This window comes from Colletes latitarsis, chromosome 1, assembly GCF_051014445.1.
Source record: "Colletes latitarsis isolate SP2378_abdomen chromosome 1, iyColLati1, whole genome shotgun sequence".
Lineage (NCBI taxonomy): Eukaryota > Metazoa > Arthropoda > Insecta > Hymenoptera > Colletidae > Colletes > Colletes latitarsis.
This window is the reverse complement of record NC_135134.1, coordinates 50,675,171-50,698,696: the sequence shown is the minus strand read 5'-3', so window position 1 is coordinate 50,698,696 and position 23,526 is coordinate 50,675,171. Positions and strand designations below refer to the sequence as shown.

Below are 23,526 nucleotides of genomic sequence, written 5' to 3'. Positions count from 1 at the left end.
TCCGTGCAGCGTAATAACAGCGCGAGCTGTGTGGTCCATCCTTGTTCTTCGTCCACTTCGTGTCCCGCTACGAAACAGCTCTTTGAGCGCGGGATTATGCTGACACCCGGTCGTTGCCTGTTCCTTCGCGCGAGAAATTCTAGAAAGGCGGTTCCAGTTTCCGTCAACAGGCCTGCTGGAATATCTCTTCTGTCCCATCGCGCCACCGCGCTCCGGAGACAATAACCCATTCAGCTCGACGCCATCTTACTCCTCTCTCAACCCTTCGACTATAACGCTTGTACTACTATGTACCGTGTACATTTTTATATTTACGAATTAAATTCCATCGTACGAAACTGGCAGATTACTTTTTCAACATCCTTCAAAAATCACTAAAATTTAAATTGCAAGCTTTATCGTATTAGACCATAGTCTCTTGATTTTCATTTATACCCTACAAATCGTTTTGGAAAAATTATTTTCGGTTGCGGGGGTCAATTACAATCATTTTTGGTCATTAGACATACCCAGTTTCGAGAAAAAAATTCGAGTAGGTGCTGAAATTTTTCGGCGAAATTGAAAAATTTCAAATCGTTCTAAAAAAATTATTTTTAGCTAGAGGTGTTAATTGCAAGCATTTTTGGTGAATAGACATACCCTCGAAAGCCTACGCACTTTCGAGAAAAAAATTCAGTATTGGCGGAACTTGAAACGTTAATAACTTCTTAACGAAGCCACCATCGACAAATTGGTATTCTTGATTTTCGTCTTATTTTGGCCTCTAGAATTTTTCCTTATTGCATGAGTAAACTCGGAGACGAGTTCCAAAAAATTATAATTCAAAGCTCGATACATAGAGAGAAATTGAATGTGAAATAAAATAAGAGCACGGAATCGCGATCACAATACAAGGAGATGCTTTGGTTCAACGATCGAAGGCGGCCACGGCTATTCATTCACAGTCGCGAAGACGGAGAGACTCGAGAAGAGAGGTTACACTGTATTCCGACGTGTAATTGGGTCAACGACGCCTCGCAGTGCGTCTTTTAGGGCCGCTTTTGACGTACGAGCGATGCATCTTCTCGGTTGCGCAAAAAAGACCGTGGTCTCCTTCCCCTTCTCGCGGATCGTGCATGAAAGACGCGTTCTCGAAACGGGGAGAAAAAAATACCTACCGGCGGTATCGCGCCTCGAGGGTAATTGATATTAAGCGATCGACGTTGGAAAGAGCCGTTTTGATCAATTTCTCTTTCCGGGTCAGGGACGCGGATATTAAGATCGTCGTTCGTTGATCCCTCCCCAGTCTAAAATGGTCTATTTCTTGAAATTCGAATATTCCAGAAGTTATCCGAATAATATCAACGTAAATGATGAAAACGTGGATGTTGCTATGGAGATTCGTCGCGAGTAAACGGCTGGACGCGCCAATTAACCGGAATCCAGCGGAATCTATTACGATCGGAACGGGTACGCAAAGCACGGCCGATTGTTGCTCCTCGCGTTCGCAGGGAATTCAATTTGCCGGGAGAAAGGTGCGTTCGAGGCTGCAGGTGAAAAGAAGGAGAGTGAAGTAAACGAAGATCGAACGACGGGGGCCGTCGGGGAACGGGTTGCTCGTAAAATTCCTCGGGACTAATTGCCTGCACGGGCTGAACGTGCGCGGACACAGTGACGCGTCATCGCCGTTAATCGCGGGGTAATTAATAGGCGATCGTCGCTAATTGCGCGATCGAATCTCGGGGATCTTAATGGTGCGTGACGTTCGCCGATTTCCACCGCAATGGACCGCCGCGCGGTACATGCGTGAGTCGATTCATTCCACAGGAATCGCTCCCGAGCTGTGTCACCGCGACCAACAGGTTGCGATATAGTAAACGATTGGGAAAGAAAATTTGCAATAATACGTCTTCATTCCGCATCGAATCGGTGAGTTGGATATTTTTAAATGATTCCGTAAAACGCGAGAGCTCCTGGAGCTGCGCCGTGGAGACCAAAATGGCGCCTCAGAAGCACGTTGCGTAGGTTCTTAATTTGAAACACCGCAATATTAAAGAATCGTGATTTTTGCCATCGTTTGTAAAATAATATTCGAGAAAATATCACAGTCTGAGTTTTTGCAAGGTGATCTTTGACCTGATAATATACATGATAAGGTAAGTGCATCAGCTTTGTATTAGCTCGATTATTTCGACAATTGTCGAAATTATGAATTTTTATCTCGTGAACCTACTATATCTAAAAACTTAAGGAACATATAGTGTTCCATATTACGAGCACTACTATGGAAAATGAGGACCTCAGTAAAAAAAGTAAACATTTCGTAAACCGATATATTTAAAATTTGACTGTTACCAGTGAAAAGAACACAAAATTTCCTGTAAATTCATAGTATTTAAGTTTTTATTTCTGCGAGGAAGTGAAACCTGTATACTCTGATATTTGTGTCAATGGAAGGAAACGTGGATATTAAACGCATCGAATAAATGCGATTGCACCTTTACCATGTATCTCTAGTTTGTAAGGTTCGTGCAAAGCGGAGGTCGCGTCGAGGCCGCGGGCGGATGCGAGCCGGAATAAATGACGGCAGGGTGGAACGAAGGAGCAAAAGGAGGAAAAAGGGATACGAGGGAAGGGTTGCAAGCGCGAGGAGCCCGAGAATAAGACCGTGGCAGTGTGGGAGGACGCAGATTACGAGGCTGTCATTCCTCGTATAAGGCGTGAAAGGAGAAGCGTCCGCGGCGATGCAAATTTCGCCATCGCCGTGACAGTCAGGCTCGTTGACAGTCCTACGGTCGGCTGTGTTTGAACCCCCCCCTGTACGCCATCCCGCGACGACAGCTCGTCCAAACGCGCGTGTGTGAAATTTCACGTTGCACCAGGAAACGACACCCGCGGATTAGCATTTATATCTAGGCTCGCTGGGTCGCGAACGATATCGATTCGCGGCAATGCAAATTCGTGGGTCGAGAACTTCCTGACACACCCGTAAATGTCTTCGAACGTCTGGAAATACTAAAATCATTCTATCCAACGCGATATCCTCGACGCGACTTTTCGAAAATGGCTACGTTATCGAAAAGTCGTGAGAAATTTTTGGAAGATCGACGACACCGCGGATCGAAACGACGAGCGTCGAAATCGTGTGTGCACGCTCTTCGTTATCGATGATAACGTGACCGGGCGTAATGCAGAGATCGCGAGGGCAGCGAAGGTGCACGCGGGATCGCATTATCTGAAATGCACAGCTGCCGGTCTCCCACACGGGGTCCTTCGTGGCGGGAAAAAGAAAAACTCCGAGCAGCGATACTGCTCGCGTGATCACACGTGTGGCATGTTAATACACAATAAGAAATTAAGAACGTTCGCCACCCCCCTCCCCTTGCTCGGGGTTGCGTTTCCCTCGCGGTTGGATGGACTTCGCGTGGCCCCGAACTGTTGTTAAACCTCGAGGATGGAAAAAAGGACCGCGTTAATTCGGTAATTAAGATAATTCCGTTAACGGAACGGGCCCTTGAACGGTTTCCTTGCGTTACCATTTTCGCCTGTCCGTTAAACGCGCACGTTAAATGAAATTATTAGGACGCGGCGCGCGTCTTTTCCTTTTTTCCTGACCGTCTGCGCTCTCGTTTTTTGTTCCTGTACCGGGAGGCGCGTTAAGAATTTGCATATCGGGGAGTACGATATTATTGCTTCTTTGCTTCTCGATCACTCTGTTATTAATCCCAAATCGATACGGTGTACAAATTTCACTCGAAGCGGACTTTCGTAAGAGATCTCTGTTTATTTTGTGTCTCTAGGAATGGTTAAAGTGGCACCGTGTCACCCCCGGGACGACGATGCGTTGCATAAACAGAAAAAAGTCTCGGTGGATACGATACAATGGAACCTAAGGAAAAAGGTAAATGTGAAAACGCCCGAGGACGCAGAGGGGAACAAAGGCCGGACTCTGAAGATGGGATCCTTCAGGGGGGGATAGGGGAGACGATTACTCGTGCAAACGTCGACCCGGAAATCTCGATAATGAATGATAGATAGGAACGACGCACCACTGGACGGATGGTAGGAAAAGCTCGTACGTATAATGAGTCCGTAAAAGACGTTCCCGTGCAAACAGAGATTTGTTTAGCGCGGTCGGGACAGCTACCGGTTCGATCAAACAACCTGACCGGACGCTCAACAATGAAAACGTTTTTCGGCCGGTTCTGAGTCCACCTAGCGACGTTCGGGGAAAAAAGGGAGAAAAACGAGGGAACGCGGTCGAAAAGGCAAAGCCCGGGAGCTCCGGGACACGTTAACGACCCTGCAGGTGCTAATTGCGATGGCGGCGAGCCAAGGCCCCGCTCGTTTCTGGACGACGATTCGGGGACAACCGAGCTAAACGCTACGGCAAACAATCCGGAACCCGCGGGACCGTCTGCGCGCCACACAAAAGGGAAAACTCTTAACGCGCACCCTTTAATGGACGCTATCGATGTCGACGCGAAAGGACCACCTTGGGTACAGTCCTGCACAAAAACACACCCTGTTCGCGTCGGAAATTTTTACGTAGTTCCAAAGAAAATTAGAAAAAAAGGATCGTTGAAAGATGGCATCCGTTCCCTTGGATCGTCCCAGAGACGGTAAGATAGCACGAATGACATAACAAGCATTATTCTATCCCGATAAAGCGTGTTTATTAATTACCATTAAACGATTGCATCGTTGAATTATTGCGTCTATTAATCAGGCATTAATCCGCGACGCGAGCAACAGTACCTTTCCGTTCGTTCTCCTGTCAAATTAAGGGAGCCTCGACAAAGTGAAGCTGTACAACAACCCGTTACGCTGTCGGGCCCGTTACATGTGATTTTAACTTAATTAATCTTCCGCTTAATGACCAACCGACGTAACCGGCCAACGAAAGAGATAAACGGTTAACCATACATTCGTGTAACTAGAAATAGTAGCGATACCATCAATAAAAGCAACGGCGATCCACGCATCACTGTTTATGGATGGAAAGTCAAGTTAACGAAGAAGTCGTTCTCGAGTCTTCGCCGGCCGGTCTAATGGAACGTTTATTACGTCCCTTGCATAACAAAAGGAATTGCACGGTGTGGCAATGATTGGCCAGCGGAACAAGGCGTAGAGACAATGTCGAAGGAACGATGATACTTTTTTAAAAATTATCCCCTTTCCGTCGGTGTCTCGTTCATCAACCGCTGACTGTTGCTTTTTACCTTCTAGTTCTATCGATATTTACTCGACAAAGACGCAACGCGTAAAAGTTTGAACGAAAAATACCGCGCGAAATACGCTCGAACGAATTCGGTGGACGTTAAGGGATCGAAATAATAATTTTAAGAAATTTCCACGGTCCAAGATGCTCGGTTTAGGGGAACCTCGAGGGAAGAGAGACGTCTTGGCGTGTTTTCCATTTTTCCAGGTGTTAAAGCCCGAGCAACGGGCACAAACGACAAAAGGAACCACCCGCCGCCGGCATGAATATTCAGGGCGAATTTTGCATTTATTAAAACAACACGGGGAAACAGTTTTATTCATGCCGCTCGCATAATTACCGCGTCTATCCGAATACGTCTGTGTTTTCGGTATCGCGCAGACGGTGGACGCGAAAACGTCGCCCGCGGACACCTTCGAAACAAGACGGTGTCTCGAGAAACGAGACGGAAGTCGTTAATTCGGGCACAGAATGCATAATTATAGAATCGGATACGGGATCTTAATTTTAATTTATACGAGAACCTTTTCCCCCCGCTTCTTTGGCAATTATTATGGGAATAGAAAGAACGTCTAATATAACAAATTAAAATTTTTCTAAAATTCGTGCACTCGCGACGAGCCGCGTGCGGAAATCTCACGGCCCCGTTTACGGAGCGTGTTTCGTAAACGCTCATAGGCGTCGAACGCACGCGGTACAGCGATCGATTCAGCGCTCGTTAGCGCCCGCAGCAGTCAACGAGTCCCAATTATTTCCACTTACAAACCCTCGATGGCGTCGGAGAAACAAATTGTTCCTTGATTTCCTTTAAGATTTCAAGCTCCTGCTATCCACCTGCTACTGAACTCCATCTTGATAAAGAAAATTATAGTGTCCGCGAAGACTGTAATCATTTCATATCTACGACTAATTGAAGCATAATACCGATATCCATAGCTGGCATTTAACGTAAAACGCTCACAACAATGCACATGTGCTGGATCGTATCAACGTTATCGTGACAACAAAGATGTTTATTTAATCTTCGAACTCGAGGTGCTCTTATTTTGACCCTGTAAACCGTACCTCCGACGATCTACGGAACGTTCGACAAAATTCCCACGAAAATAAAACAACTTTCTTCCCATTTTCCGTCGCAGGAAATCGCTCGACACCCGCTAGCGCGCGTTATTCGGCCGCACCCTGTATACGTTCAAAGATCGTCGAGTTCCAGAAAGTGGAAACGCAACGAGCCGAGCGTAGTCCGGCAAAAGAGGAAAAACGGGACCCGAGAAATAATCCGCGTTGCGGTTTAATATTGCCTGCTCGTAATCGCTCGCGTGACACACCTATGTAATATATACCTATCGTACAGCTTACAGTATTATGACTCCGGGGAGATCGCCGTTGCGATTCCGATCTGGTCGTTTGTTTTATTCGCCGCTGAAACGTTACAGAAATCGGCGGCCCGTGGATATGTTCTCGCGTTGGCTATCCGTTCCGCGGCTAGTTGGAATTATTGATAGTCAAATTATCGGTTCGCCAGGCGTAACGGGCACTGGCGAAACTCTTTCCAAAGAAACTTTTCTATTCCAGTCTAATTGCACGTTTGCGAATCGTTTTACTTAATACGGAACGCGAACTGATCTTTCGATACATCCCCGTTCACAATATTTATGAATGTTTCAAAATGCTTCAAACCATGTATGTACTCGATACTAGTGGCTTTGCAGTGGTTGTGAAACTATTTCCAGAATTTAAGATCTCTCATTCGTGAGAAGAACATAGTTTGTCACCGTTGGGGGAAGTTTGTGCAAACAATCTCGATACTAGTGCCTTTGCAGTGGTTGTGAAACTATTTTCAGAATTTAAGATCTTTTATTCGTGAGAAGAACAAAGTTTGTCACCGTTGGGGGAAGTTTGTGCAAACGATCTCGATACTAGTGTCTTTTCAGTGGTTGCAAAATTATATTCAGAATTTAAGATCTCTCATTCGCGAGAAGAACAAAGTTTGTCACCGTTGGGGGAAGTTTGTGCAAACGATCTCGATACTAGTGCCTTTGCAGTGGTTGTGAAACTATTTCCAGATTTGAGGATCTCTCATTCGTGAGAAGAGCGAAGTTTGTCACCGTTGGAGGAAGTTTGTGCAAACGATCTCGATACTAGTGCCTTTGCAGTGGTTGTGAAACTATTTCCAGAATTTAAGATCTCTCATTCGTGAGAAGAACAAAGTTTGTCACCGTTGGGGGAAGTTTGTGCAAACGATCTCGATACTAGTGCCTTTGCAGTGGTTGTGAAACTATTTCCAGATTTGAGGATCTCTCATTCGCAAGTAAAACGAAGTTTGTCGTCGTTGGGGGAAGTTTGTGCAAACAATCCTGATACTAGTGCCTTTGCAGTGGTTGTGAAATCTGTTCCAGAATTGAAGATCTCTCATTCGCAAGTAAAACGAAGTTTGTCATCGTTGGGGGAAGTTTGTGCAAACGATCTCGATACTAGTGCCTTTGCAGTGGTTGTGAAACTATTTCCAGATTTGAGGATCTCTCATTCGCGAGAAGAACATAGTTTGTCACCGTTGAGGGAAGTTTGTGCAAACGATCTCGATACTAGTGTCTTTTCAGTGGTTGTGAAATTATTTCCAGAATTTAAGATCTCTCATTCGTGAGAAGAACAAAGTTTGTCACCGTTGGGGGAAGTTTGTGCAAACGATCTCGATACTAGTGCCTTTGCAGTGGTTGTGAAACTATTTCCAAATTTGAGGATCTCTCATTCGCAAGTAGAACGAAGTTTGTCACCGTTGGGGGAAGTTTGTACAAACAATCTCGATACTAGTGTCTTTTCAGTGGTTGCAAAATTATATTCAGAATTTAAGATCTCTCATTCGCGAGAAGAACAAAGTTTGTCACCTTTGGGCGAAGTTTGTACAAACGATCTCGATACTAGTGCGTTTGCAGTGGTTGTGAAACTATTTCCAGATTTGAGGATCTCCCATTCGCGAGAAGAACAAAGTTTGTCACCGTTGGGGGAAGTTTGTGCAAACGATCTCGATACTAGTGCCTTTGCAGTGGTTGTGAAACTATTTCCAGATTTGAGGATCTCTCATTCGCAAGTAAAACGAAGTTGGTCACCGTTGGGGGAAGTTTGTGCAAACGATCTCGATACTAGTGCCTTTGCAGTGGTTGTGAAACTATTTCCAGATTTGAGGATCTCTCATTCGCGAGAAGAACATAGTTTGTCACCGTTGGGGGAAGTTTGTGCAAACGATCTCGATACTAGTGCCTTTGCAGTGGTTGTGAAACTATTTCCAGATTTGAGGATCTCTCATTCGCGAGGAGAATGAAGTTTGTCACCGTTGGGGGAAGTTTGAAGCTTCCGGAATTGTTTCGCGCGTCTCGATTAGGTAACGTTCGGTTTAGAAATCGACGCCGGTTTCTCGTGGCATTTAATTCGATAATTAACCGCGCGGGATCAAAGGTTCGTCAAATAAGCGGCGCGGTAACGAGCAGGCTAGGATTAATTTAGGCATCGGCGGTGTCGGTGTCGATGTCGGTGCCGGTCGAACGGAGTCGCTTCGATTCCGCGTCATTTCCAACCGGCCGATCCGTGAGAAAGTCCGCGCGCGCCGATCGACCCGACGATAATACCGATGATCGAAATGCATAGGCATGTGTACGCCGCGTATTTCCGCGTCAGCGTTCAGAAACATGTCCATACCGAGGCGCTCGTTGCCCAACGATCCGGGGCCGATCGCCTTCCGAAATTGCTCGTTTCTGAGCGAGGAATTGGAAAATGGAACACGGGACCGATCTTGCCGCGCGCGTACTCTCGGGACAGTGATTGGCGCCGTGTCACGATTGCCTGCGAATTGCCTCGATTTCGCCAACCGCGGTTAGTAATGGCGGATAGTAAATTTCCCGGTCGTGGGGATCTCGCGCGTCTTTGGCAGCTTGAAATCTCCGGGACCTTTCCAATCAAATCACTGAAGGCCCTCCAGTTACGCGAATATGTATCGATATTACAGAACCACACGCTACAATGGTGACTGTAAATGAAAAGAAACCACACCGTGTGTGCAAGTAGTGCTTAATTATAAAACCGATAGATAAAAGAATAATAATGTCAACAATACGCGGTCATCTTGGTACTGACCGCGCCCAACGTTGCTTAACTTCGGTGATCGGACGAGAACCGGTGTTTCCAACGTGGCGTGATCGTTGACAAATTTTATTTTTAATTTAGTCAAAGATAAACCTTCACACGAAACAAGTTCCTTTCATTCATAGCGAGTCACCATTACGATAAAGTTTGTCAGTATCTGTCTACGATCGAGAGGGCCAAGTTTGGTGGAAGAGGAGACGCGTAAACAAGATGTCCGCGTATAGCGTTCGTACGAAGGGCGAGATTAATCGTCGTAGGGGCCGATCGTAGCCGGACGTTTCCTCCGGGCGGTCGATTTCCTGTTCGAGGCGATCCATCCTTGGCGAGGTCAGCCGTCGATCGGGCAGGCACGTCCGCGGGATCTAGTAGAAAGAACCGAGCCACCGCTTGCACGGCAATAAGACAAAATGGCGCGGTCAGGGAGGCTTGTTAATTGCAGTTTAGTGTTCTTGCTCGTAATTAGGTGGACTCGAGCAGCTGGTCGGAGCCGGCTCTCGCACGACTCTCGCTCCGCTCCCGGGATAATTACCAGCTAAGGCATCGGCCGTCATACGCCGAGCCGAGCCGATTCTGCTACCTGTGCCGTGTCCCGTCGATCTTCTGCCCCTCTACTTGCCTAGATCGCGCTTAGATGCGTGATTCGCGTGATACGTTCCCTTCTTTCGCGCCCCCGCTCGACCTCCTCTCGGCAACGCTTTCGGGGAATCGACGCGATCGGTATTTTTTCGTTCTACGCAGGAAAGCTGATTTTTCTACGCCATTTGGCGAATTTATGCAGCCTACAAAGCGACTTTTCAGGGCCATCGGCGCTTGAAAATGAGTCACGTACAGGTATCGCGGATTCCTGATAACGGGGAGTAAAATATCGCGGTTTCCGCTTCCACGGTAAAAGGTAAGTCACGATAGGCCCATTGTTCGCGAATGTGAAAAATGCTAATATACGACCGGGGTGGCGCAGGTGTGAAGTCGCATATTTAAACATCTTATTATATCCCCGGCGATCGGGTAATGTAAGACCGCATTAATTTCCACCCACGGAGGCAAACAATGACCCGGGGTCGACCGCGCCAGGTAGAGTGCTCATTAAAACCCGGGTGGTACCGTTTCTCCGTGTGTTACTCGACGATCAGATTGTACTTTCGATCCTTTCTCCTTCGTTCTTTCTCTCGGCCCGATCGAGAAATATTTGCCTGCCGCGGCTTATTTCACAAGACAACTTATCCCACCGTTCCTCGGAAAAATGGCCCCCCCAAGAGAGCCTGGACGTTAATGCGATCCGCGGTTTACGCGCGCCCTCCTCCGATCTACGCTCGATAATTGGCAGTACCGTTTGATGCGTCTGGTTATCGCCGACTTTACGTATTCACCGCCGTTTCCCAGTTCGCCTGCATTTTCGTTAACAAGCCTCCACGCGAAAACAAAGGCGCGATGCAACGGGGAAAATCATTCTACTCGACTCTTTGCATAGGAAGTGGTCATCTTTAAAAATCAACTTCACGTTTCAACGTGGTTCGACGATTTTCAGAGAGGGTCAAAGATCCCATGGTCTCGATTCGAAAGTACGCGAATCAAGAGTGTCGGGGCAACGCCGCCATTCATAACCCGTTGTCAGAGATTCGTATCTCGATTCGAGCGATCGACGCGCGCCTCGATCGACAGGCTTGTTTCCATTTCGATGCACAAACACTTCTCGCGTTACGATTTAATTAATTAGAGTCCGTGCCACGCGTTACTTACAGACAACCAAGGGAGGAACATTGTACTCGACGGAAAACAAAACCAATAGTTTATACATCATCTCTACGATACTACATTTATACAAGTATTCGTTATCACACCAAAGAACTGTATTCCGTCATCGATTTTAATAAAACGATGACGACAGCTTGGCTATTAAGAGATCTCGTCGAAAGCAATAAACTTCACTTCAGTGGATCTCAGATTCGTAGATCCGAGGTTTGCAACAAACTTAGGAAATAAATCCCCGATAAAAATGAGCGTGGAACGCTGTACTGTGTGCCACGGCGTTCCAAGGATTAATTAGCGCGCGATTAACGAGCGTCGCTCCGGGAACTGTGATTCTTCGACAGGTTACGAATCGGGAGAACTCCCGACAGGGCCGCATAAATTCTGAAATATTATTCACCGCCCGCTTCCTCTGTCAGAAATTTATCTGGCCGATCACCGGGAGGAAACATTAACTCCGCGCGTCAAAATCCCGCTGAAAATCCGCCGCGACTATTAAACCGTGTTTAAGTTAATGGCTCCCACGAGAGGCGTCACTCCGGGGCTTGATTGATCGATCGAAAGAATAAAACAAAGCCAAGGTTACTTTTTTTCTCCTCCGAATACCATCGAGTAGGCGAAACGAACGGATAAGATGGTCTTTCTCGTCGAGAGGGTCCACGGAAATGCTTCTTGTCGCAGACCCGCGTAAGGACGCACGAACGTTTTCACTTAGATTTATTTTCCGCGATGGAATCTATTTTCTACTTGCGACTCTCCTAGGCGCAAGACCTGGTTTATGGACGATCACGGTAGCCTGAACGCGTGTCACACCGGCGAGCAATAATAGCTCGCCACTGGACGGCCAGCGAAACGATTACGCGTCTAGCGTCGTTAACGCGCAGTCCTCTGCGTTAATCTTTTCGAAAGAGCCGGACGATCTACCGGCTGTTAAGTCGGGACGGCTAATGCCCGGAGATCTATTAAACCGTCCGTGACCGATGAGCCGGTGTAACGCGCGGGCTCGCTGCCGCGATTAAATTAAAGAATTACTGGGAACGGGGTTCCTGAAAAATCCAGAGTCCTCCACTGCAACCTCCAGAGTTCGCGGATCTGTCGAAAAAGTGTCTTTTATTTTATTCTAATTAATAGACCTCGATGGTGGCCCAAAGATGTTCTTCTCGGGCGTCGAAAGTATCTAAGAACATATTCCCAATGAATTAGAGATAAAATTCTGGAGTGCTTCTAGGGATCGGTGGCAGCGAGGACGGAGTAAAGAGAACAGTATGGAGGCGATACAGTTACCTTCCGCGACCATTGAGCGACGTTAAACGCCGTTGAAAGAAGTCGTAACAGTATTTACACGATGCATGCGTAACGACGTCATTACCAAGCGGAAGAAAAAAGCCGCCGTAGGAGCGGGAGCGGGCATTTGTCAGCGGGGACGCGGGGGAAAAAATGAGATCAGACAGGTCGGTCTGGGGGCCCCGTTGCCGTTTACACGGCGTTCGACAGTCCCGGACGATCCCGTAGCTCGACGGACAGGTCGGGCCACGTGCAATTTAGCGCGGCGCCATTACTCTTCGCGCGTCCCTCCGTCGAACGGGACAGAGTCTAATTGCGTCGAGCTGTAGAAAAAAAAAATTTGACGTTGCTCGTTAAGCACCCTGCAGTATCTCTAGCCCGAGGGCCACGGATCTCCTCCGGTGCACCTTCGACGCCGAGCGTCTTCCACGACGAAGATGCATTTCCCACGAGGATCCTCCGGGCTCGTTAGACGCTTTTTCGATCGACGCGAACCCTGCCCCCGAACAGCGAAATCGCCGAGGTTTTTTAAATTCCCCTCTACACGACTCAAACTCTGGCACTCGAACTTATCAAACAAAGCATAACCTTTGAGACACGGCGGGAAAAGAAGTTCGATTCGAATGAAGAGGATCGGTAGACGTACCAGAACGTGAAAAGTACCGGTGTTTCCGGGACTGGGAGCAACAATCATCGCAAGCACATTGTAGGCTGGTCGCTGGCGGGCACCCGCTCGAGTTTCTATTCAGACTCGGATCTTCCCATCGTCCCACACCGGACTGCCGGGCGAACGAATGGTATCGGCTAGGAAAAGGTAATATTCTCAGCGACCGAGTGACGAGGGAACAATGACGGCATTGTGCGCGGCGATCGTCTTAAGGGCGCAGCCAGCGCACGCGCGCCGGAAATTAGAAATACCGCGTTCTAACGTTTTCTCGACGGAGCCGTACGGGATCGATCCCACGAGTCGATTAACGGCGTATCGCGGAAAAGGTCGTCTTCGACGCGCGTCTGTGCCCTCCCCCGTCGAATCTGTCCGCGTTAACGAATAGAAGAACCACGCCCAACGCCGTTGCGGACCGTACACCTGCGCCTTCGTTGCATCCTCCGTTGCACCTCGTTAAAGACAAACGCCGAACTTGCCCCCAGGCGTCGGCCGTCTCCTCTGTCCCTATCCTCGTACGCTTCGCCGGCATCCGCGTAGGCGGTACGCCCACCGCGCGATATGGATTGCCGCGATCCACCCTCGGCCGTGTTGTTTTTGCAAACCGATACGCTAATTTGCGTATTGTTCGCCGTACTTTCGATCCTCGAACGCGTCGACCCGGGCCCCCTGATTGCTTCGCCTCCCGCGTCCGACGCTCTCTTATTGGGACCAGCGATTCTTATCCGACGCGTTCCACCACGGTTGTGACTGACAGGAGGGGAGGAGATTATGCATCGTTCGGAGTTCAGAATTTTCACATTATTTTTGGCTTCTTATTCTATCACGCTAAGGACTGAGAAAGATCCGTGGCGACGCCGACAGATGGCGCTCAACCTGTGCCTCTCTCGCAAGTGCTCGAGTGACCACTGACGAATATAGGTATTGGGAACCCAGTAAGACGTACCGACAGGAAAAATGTCTAATAGAAAAGCAGAGTATTTGTGAGTTTGTTGTTCGAGATATCCAACAAATTCGACAAACGGTATGCAGTACGAATGGTCCGGTGAATCCTGGCGTTAATTACACGCTATTGTCCGCCATGTCGCGCAGAGCTCGCCCCCGGAAACGGGGAACGGCGTTCCCCGAGCATTCCGGAATCGCGGCGCGAAAACGCACCGGTGCCGCGGCATTTTTCCGATCCCACGGACGGTGAAACATCCGAGTCGGGTTTTAAAAGCCGATTCCAACATCGGCTCAGCGGCGTCCGAGCGATAATTGCGAGCGGTCCGCTATCAAACGAGGAAGTATTCCCGATGAATTTTCCCAGGCGCAACGCAGCGGGCATCGGTTACAATGTAACGACGCCGGCGTCGATCCATTCCGCCGGATGCCAGGGATTCTAACGGCGGTCTCCCGTAACCCGGTCGAAACTTGGTACACGAAATTCGCGAATCGAACTGGGTTAGGTCCTGGATGCCTTGTACGTTCACCAAGCGTCGTCGTGCTCGCGCGCATTTACGTCCACCGTTCGATCCCCGAGGATTATCCGGCGACTTTTCTTAGATCCCAGCCACAGATACCGAGTTTCATTAAGAGGTTCATAGCCAATTAGCTTTAGTGGGTTCGGGGCCGAGTGATACGGAGCTGCCCGGTAGGAAGTCGTGCCGCGCAGCAATGCAGGAGGAAATCCCCGCGTAATTGATATTTAGGATATTACTCTTAAGAGCCACGGAGACGTGTAATCAGCGGATAACTGTATCCGCCAATGAGCGTAACTTTGAAATTACCACGTGGGATCGTTGCTCGCCGCGCCGCTTCCACGGGCATTAAACAAACGGCCTGTGCTATACTAACTCGCGCACGATGCCCGGCACCGCGGACTAATTTACGTGCCTTGCGATCGCGACCAATTTTTTACAGATCGGACGGAAACGTTTCGGCCTACCCGTGTCTCGCTCCAATCGTAACTCGGGATTCTAAACTAATTATTGTACTATAACCGTGCAGGGGATTAGGAACCTGTTCGATTATTTTTCATGCGCTTTTTGTCCCGGCATAACGAAGGAATAATCTCTGCTAACTCTGAATTAACCGGGGGACTTCTTTGTCCGTGAATACCGTATTAATTCACCGACGAATTTAACGATATCGAGTTCAGGTAATAAAAACTTTCTTTCCAAGGGTGCGGGGCTTAAAAATAGCAAAAGAGGGTGGAGAAGGAAGAAACGGTCCCCTTCGGGGTAGTCCTTAACTTTCCTCGCGACAGGCAACGCTGGGTCTGAGTGTCTCGAAAGCGCAAACGTTTCGATTAGCTGGATGAAAGTTTACAAACTCCCGGGCTCCCAAGACCTTCGAGTATCATCGATACTCGATGGAGATCCTTTTTAAATTTCATCGTGGTATCTATTTAAGTTTCGAACAAATACTGTACGAAAGCTGGTTCAATTTTCATCGAGATTTCGCGCACTAACGACGGGGAACGTCGATTTCCGCGATCGCGCGTATCTCTCGGCCGTTCTTCTTCCCATCGAGGCGAAGCCAGGCGAACGTTGGCCACAAATCTCGCCGAGAACTCGATGACATTTACGAGTAAAGACCATAATAGAGATATCTCTCTGTTTTCTCGGCGGAAAGACGGCCCGAGTTGTATCTTCCATCGATTCGCGCACGCACTTTCGCAAAACGGGCAACACGAGGCCGGGTCCGCGCGCGGTGGTTGCTCGTGTTCGTCCCGAGGGCCAACACGAAACAATGAACTCTGTAATTTTCTCGAGCAACGACGTTCCCCGGGACCCTTTTCACGCGCCACCATAGCCCAGGGCTGCCGCGTTTTTTTTCTGCCAGACACAAAGGCGTCCAAGTCGATCGCCGCGGAATTGAGCGATCAGGGATCTATCCGGCGCTCGATCGCCGCCGCGATCCGACGGAATTTCGCTCCCGAGGAACCGAAAAAGACCAGTCTCCGCGTCTATAACAGGACTCTCCTAACAAATCGTAACCTTGCATCGCTACGAGCTTCCAACGCGAACGAAAAATTATATTTCTACGATCGACCGTCATATTAACGCGAATACTTGGGAGACTTCAATGCGTGGCAGAACTGTAAACTCACTCTCGCGTAAACGGACGACGTTCTCTCGAAACATCGAACGCAAAGTGACCCTTATTGTCTTCGAAATTCCGCCAAAAATTCTACCGAAAGTCGGACAGGCGCTATCGCGTCGAAAATATTTCCCGCGCGGCCTGAAATCGCCCGTAATTTTTACAGCTACGAATCGACGTTTAGCCGGTGTTCGATTTTCAAAAAATAAAAAAGAAAAAACAAATCAATCGCGCTCGGGAAAAAACAAATCGTTCCGCGTCCGCCGCAGCGTCGAGCGCTCTCGATGCGTATTAAAGCCTAGTCCAGTTCTATGAACCTCGCGAAACATTTTGTTTCCCGTGAAACATTCCGGCGGGAATTTCGAGTAAATAAATGAAGGAGCCTCCGGGAGCTGGCGCGTTCGCAAGTTACGCGAAATTGCGAACAACGCGCCGATACGATTAAGCCAGGCGATGAAAAATCGAGTCGAAAAATCGTTCGACCCGCGTCGCGTTTTCGGGACGACGGATCCCCGAGCGACTTCCGAAATTCCAACCGCCCGGAATCGCGAGGCGCGAAACTGTTCCGATCCTCTTCAATTTCGAAACTCCTTGTTTGCTACGCTACGATCGATGTCGGCGTTAAAAATGTTTCGTTCGACAATTGAACGCGAAATAATTTTAGAAGAATTAATTTACAGAAATTATGAAATTTCACGTTTCATAGAATCCTACAGTTTATAATTGGGGATTTCAGAGCAGATTGATTTTTACAACGACTGTATAATGGGACCTCAGAAGTTATAATTAAGAATTAAAAAATTACGAGTGTACGATACGAGAAAAACTCTGGCACGACTACCTAAACAAGTTGCATCAAAGTCATCGAAGAAACGACCACCGTCGACACGTTTTTCGATCCCCTTGAGCAGTGGCAAGAGCGCGATTAAATAATATTCAGCGATCTCCGAGTCTGACAAACGACACGAAAACGACAACGTCGGCTCCGTTTTATCGTCTGTCGTTTCAGTAATCCGGACGAGTTCGTTTCAGTCGCTAAGCTGAAATTAACCACCATAAAATTAACCGATCCGGGGCCCGCGACTACCTTCTACGATCGAATCGCCAAGAAAAGTATTAAAAGTAGCCTTTGGCGATCGATGCGGATTTTTTTTCGAAACGCATCCTTCGCTTCCGCCCTGCGTAATCGCGACTTGGTCGTTCAGGTACGTTCGACACGGTCGATCTTAGCCACGAATCTCGTATTTCTCCAGCTGTTCGATAAACATCAGCCTACTATTCTCTCGTAAAAGCTAGCCAAGTACAAAATAAAACACGAGTCCTCCAACCTTTATTGCGAGACTTAAAACCGGCCACATTAAAACCCACTTTTGCCCTACGGTCGATTTCTGTTTTAGTTATCGCGATGGAGATTTTTCCGAGGCGTACAGATTTGTTGCGTTATTCAATTGTCAAAAACCGTGGCTCGTAACTCCTGAAATTGCCCCAAATTTTCGAGAGGTACACGCTCGAGGTGATTCCACTTTCGGCCGTGTCGTTAATCTCCGTTTAACGACGTCGCGTTTATGCTCGCGCTCGTCGCGCCACGATTTATGCAGATGCAACGCGATTCGGGACACGGACTGGCGATAATTTCATTACCCTCCCGACTAATTATGGGGGAATTAACGCGGCTAATTGCGCCGCCCCGCCATCGATCGAGATCCGATCGACGGATGCTGAAGGATGCTTCGTTAAAAACTGGGCTCCTCGGAGTCCGGGGCCTTTTGGCCGAAACTTCGGTATGCTTTCATTTATTCAACCACCTACGTGGAGTATATAACTACAATATTATGGCAAATTGCTAGAATAGATGATTTCCGTCTGTTTCAAGTTTGTTAAAAATATTGACCAGGACTGACGATCCACTCAATCACTATTGCATCGTTCAAAAACCGTGTGTTTAAACTGTATTTTTGAATTCGCATTAGAATTATCTATCTGATGGGGCTTTTCGTATCTCGACTAAATGAATGAAATAAAATTACGCAGTCGTAAGAGATATCTTTGGCTCTATAAATAAGTGTTTATATTAAATTGCATCGTTCAAAAACTGTGTATTTAAACTGTATTAAATTTGAATTCGCATTAGAATTACTTTTCTGATGGGACCTCTCGTATCTCGACTAAATGAATGAAATAGAATTACGTAGTCGTAAGAGATATCTTTGGTGGTGGCTCTATAAATAAGTGTTTATATTAAATTGCATCGTTCAAAAACTGTGTATTTAAACTGTATTAAGTTTGAATTCACATTAGAATTATCTATCTGATGGGGCTTCTCGTATCTCGACTAAATGAATGAAATAAAATTACGTAGTCGTAAGAGATATCTTTGGTGGTGGCTCTATAAATAAGTGTTTATATTAAATTGCATCGTTCAAAAACCGTGTGTTTAAACTGTATTAAATTTGAATTCACATTAGAATTACCTTACTGATGGGACCTCTCGTATCTCGACTAAATGAATGAAATAGAATTACATAGTCGTAAGAGATATCTTTGGTGGTGGCTCTATAAATAAGTGTTTATATTAAATTGCATCGTTCAAAAACTGTGTATTTAAACTGTATTAAGTTTGAATTCACATTAGAATTATCTATCTGATGGGGCTTCTCGTATCTCGACTAAATGAATGAAATAAAATTACGTAGTCGTAAGAGATATCTTTGGTGGTGGCTCTATAAATAAGTGTTTATATTAAATTGCATCGTTCAAAAACTGTGTATTTAAACTGTATTAAATTTGAATTCACATTAGAATTACCCTACTGATGGGACCTCTCGTATCTCGACTAAATGAATGAAATAGAATTACGTAGTTGTAAGAGACATCTTTGGTGGTGGCTCTATAAATAAGTGTTTATATTAAATTGCATCGTTCAAAAACTGAGTATTTAAACTGTATTAAATTTGAATTCGCATTAGAATTATCTATCTGATGGGGCTTCTCGTATCTCGACTAAATGAATGAAATAAAATTACGTAGTCGTAAGAGACATCTTTGGTGGTGGCTCTATAAATAAGTGTTTATATTAAATTGCATTGTTCAAAAACTGAGTATTTAAACTGTATTAAATTTGAATTCGCATTAGAATTATCTATCTGATGGGGCTTCTCGTATCTCGACTAAATGAATGAAATAAAATTACGTAGTTGTAAGAGACATCTTTGGTGGTGGCTCTATAAATAAGTGTTTATATTAAATTGCATCGTTCAAAAACTGTGTATTTGAACTGTACTAAATTTGAATTCGCATTAGAATTATCTTTCTGATGGGACCTCTCGTATCTCGACTAAATGAATGAAATAGAATTACGTAGTCGTAAGAGATATCTTTGGTGGTGGCTCTATAAATAAGTGTTTATATTAAATTGCATCGTTCAAAAACTGTGTATTTAAACTGTATTAAATTTGAATTCACATTAGAATTATCTATCTGATGGGGCTTCTCGTATCTCGACTAAATGAATGAAATAAAATTACGTAGTCGAAAGAGATATCTTTGATGGTGGCTCTATAAATAAGTGTTTATATTAAATTGCATCGTTCAAAAACTGTGTATTTGAACTGTTCTAAATTTGAATTCACATTAGAATTATCTTTCTGATGGGACTTCTCGTATCTCGACTAAATGAATGAAATAAAATGACGTAGTCGTAAGAGATATCTTTGGCTCTATAAATAAGTGTTTATATTAAAATGCCGACGCGTACGAATAATAATGAAATCGAACCGTAAGGGAAGGCACGATCGAGGAGAGAGAAATCAGAGACGAGATAGTCTCGGTTGCTACGGCCTTCCGCGGGTCGGAGAAGCCGCAGGTAATGCCTAGCCGCGTGTATCGAACTCTCGTCCACGCGGACGCGAAGTCACGACCTACTAATGAACGATTATGCTACAATTTGCCCCGGGACGGCAGCTCTCGTAATTTATTAAATTACAGTGATCCGTGCCCCGGCTCCGGGCATCCGGTAGTCGCCTGTCCCCGTTCCGCGGGTATCGCTTCCCGGCTCGTCGCTTTTCGATTTCGATTACGAGATCTCGCGGCCGATTACCGGGCGCGTCCGCGCGACGATTAAACGAATCCCATCGACGCTCCGGGGGAGACTGGTCCCCCTAGCACACCGTCCGTTTCGATCGTCAATTTTAATCGTTTGCGCGCAGAATTCGCCACGAATCAATTTCTACAAATAAAATCGAAAAAGTCGGGACGATTTCGAGATCTAAAACTATCCTTGCTGGGCACGATAATCGTTTTACTAACTTTTAAGAAAGACAGTGTAATTGTTATTTTCACTCGAGAAGGGGTGGAGGAGCGAGGGAACCGTGAAAAAGGACAACTCGAGGATCCGATTCCCAGTCTGACACAGTGGCGAGGGCAAGGTAGAAACGCGGAGGAAAGGAACGGCCCGAGAAGCGAAACGGACGAGGGGTCGAGAAAGAGAGGGGGAATCGCATTATTATCGGGGGTATTTACGGGAATTCGCGACGGAATCGTTGCGTGTCCGGTGCCGATGCAGTCATAAACAAGGGGCCATTAATTTAGCCACGAAGAATGCCCAATATCCTTCGAATGCTTTTGCGGCGATCCACCGATAGGCAGCTAACGCGCGGATAAAATAAGTTTAGGGGCGTGAAATTGGCAGTAATTTTACAAGCCATAACGATCTACTAAATCTGTAAAATAATTAAGGGCGCAGATGTTCCCGCCGGAGCACCAGACACCGACGTATCCTCCTCCCCCGCCGTCGCTACTGCAAAGACGCCCTTTGCGCCCCCTCCTCCCCCCGTTCTTGTTTCGTCCGCTTCGTTATTTTTTTCAACCACCCTGGACCCGCCGTTCCATCATCTCGACGACGAAATTTTCAAAGCACGGCGACTTCCATCGATTATAATTCGCTAATAAAATTAATCAAACTCTCGTCTCGATAACCTGTGCTTCCAGATAATAGATAAACATTGGTTAAAATTACATGCCAGTCGCCGAAAGGGATCCCGAACGGATACCTAATTTTCACAGCCTGTCACCCTGTCGTAACCCCTTAATCCCCTCGGTGCCAAGATTTGTACGACCATAGGCGTTTCGCCGTGGCTCGTTGCTCCGATCGACCGTACGCACACACGCCAAGGGTTAAGGTTTCGTTTCGTACGTTCAAATATACATTATAAGTTAATGTATGAGAGATTGCTTTAGCCGCTCGAGGTTGCCCGTTTAGTATACCGGTTTCAGACGTACTCACCTGTACCAGGGGGGGGATTTGAAACGTTCGTAATTTTAACTCCGACTTCCAACTATTGCTCCCCGCGTATTACGGGACGAGCCGTATCCGGTTTTGCGAAACGCTCGTTCGAAGAATATAATTTTAGATGGAAAAGAAGCAACGAGACGATCACGCCTTCCGCGTTCCTGGACGATCGTAATCGCGTAATCGCGATCCTTGGCCATGCGACAACCCGACATCGTTCTTCGAGCACCGGTGACAAGATTTATGTCGTTTTAATATCAGAGTATGCGCGGCGATTACCCCGGTTAAACGGCCCGACCTTTTTTATTAAACTCGCGAGGCTAAATAAATAAATAAATTTAAATTAACGCGCGTACGTTATTTTGTACGATTTTTATTTTCGCATCGAAATGTGTGTCTCGCGTTAAATGGGAATATTCGTTGTAAAGTATCATTGCACCTGACCTTAATTGACGATAATCTTCGGTGCACGTTTAGTCTAAGTGGGTAACACCCCGAGGGTAGAAATTAGGGTTCGTTGCTCGTGTCCTTAATAGAACATGTACTCTTCTCGAGTACACGTTCTAAAAGTCCTGGACATTTCCCGATAAAATAAAAATTGATTCTTCAGGACTGAGGTGTAGCGCTCCGACATAGAACAGGGACCATTTCGTATACCATTTATGGTAAACGCTCCAAGGATGCAATGGAAAGGAGGTCGCTGCGTCCTAAGGCAAACCTGAACTGCCGTTAGCAGTTTCGTAGATGCATTCTAGCGTTCGTTCGAAAAATGCATTCTTACAATTTCGAATGGAAACATAAAAATTAAGAGGTGTTTGGAATTATACGTAGCAGCGTACAATGGCGGTACAAATTTGTGAAAAGATCTCGTCGATGGTTCGGAGGGTGGAGGAGTGAATTTGATCGAGAATAGCGGGATCGAGGGTACCGCGACCTCAGAGCAGCGAGCGAACTGTCGCCATCGGTTTCCCAAGGTCCTTGCGCAGGCGAAAACCGGTCACGGTTTCCGGCGCGGCATTTTAATCGCGCGCCACCAGCCTCTCTATCGCTTACGTATCGGTGCTTACCGATCTTTTCCACGTTGCTGGAGGAGGAGGAAGGGAAGGTGGCCGGGCGGTTCTCGGTCGGTTTTTTCGCAACACGCGCCGTATTATTAATGGTGTCACGTATATGCCGGCGCGCACACACCGTCTCATCATGGACAGTAACCCAAGGCACAGGTAGATGGCAAGATCCCGCGGGAGTAGCATTCTTTCCGCTGATAAGAAACGAGGATACGAAATTACGGTGGTCGCGGCGAATTTAATAAAGCCCGAATTAATGTACCGCTGTTAGGCTAAGAAGGTTGTTTTCCTCCGCGGTGCCGCTGCTGGCTGCATCCGATCCGCTTTCTCTACCCCGAATAAAAACTTCAGGGGGATGCGTACGGGGCACCGTTAAATTACGCAATATCCCGTATTATTATACGCACGACCCCGATACACGCGGGGAAAAGGTTATTAGCTAAAAGCGGTGTATTAATTCGAACCTTATCGGCGCATGAAACATGGCCGCGCGTGACCGCCATGCAAAACGCCGCTGCGTTGTCACGCGATATCGCGACGAATTTATTTCACCTTTCTACGATCGTAACTTCGCCCTTTTCTCCAACAAATTCGCTCCATAAATTAACGATCGAAGATACATTATTAGAATCCACGAAAAACGAATCTGATCCGAACGAGATCGAGTCCATCCGCTCTGCGAGATTCCTCGAGCCTCGGGTTCGGGTTCGGGGCGGTCGGGAATCTTCATTTTTCCAAGCTCGACTCGCGAAAGCGTACAATTAGCCAAAGGACGACCACACGCGAGCCTCGTAAAAGCAACTGCGGCCCAGCGCGCGTTCCCGTGGCAATCAGCGCGTTTCTTCGCGCGACAATTAAGCGCGGAAGGACCAACGGGTGGACAAAGACGAGCTCCGGGCCGGACGAGCAGCAAAAACCTAACGGCTAACGATTCCTGGCTACCACACCTTAATGTCAGCGCTCGTAAATTCGGCTCGTTCTATTCTCGGATCCTCGGGCGCCGGACCGACCCCGGCCGGACGATTCTCTTCGAATTTATTTTCTAATTGTTGCTACGAAC

General features: G+C 47.0%; 1 protein-coding gene and 1 pseudogene across 1 annotated transcript in view; both read right to left on the bottom strand.

The window, feature by feature from the left end:
* The window catches only part of LOC143344987 (uncharacterized), a 90,813-nt gene that overhangs the window by 40,501 nt on the left and 26,786 nt on the right, over nucleotides 1-23,526 (bottom strand). The gene's annotated exons all lie outside the window — the stretch shown is intronic.
* On the bottom strand, nucleotides 9,297-9,398 carry LOC143345713 (5S ribosomal RNA; annotated as a pseudogene).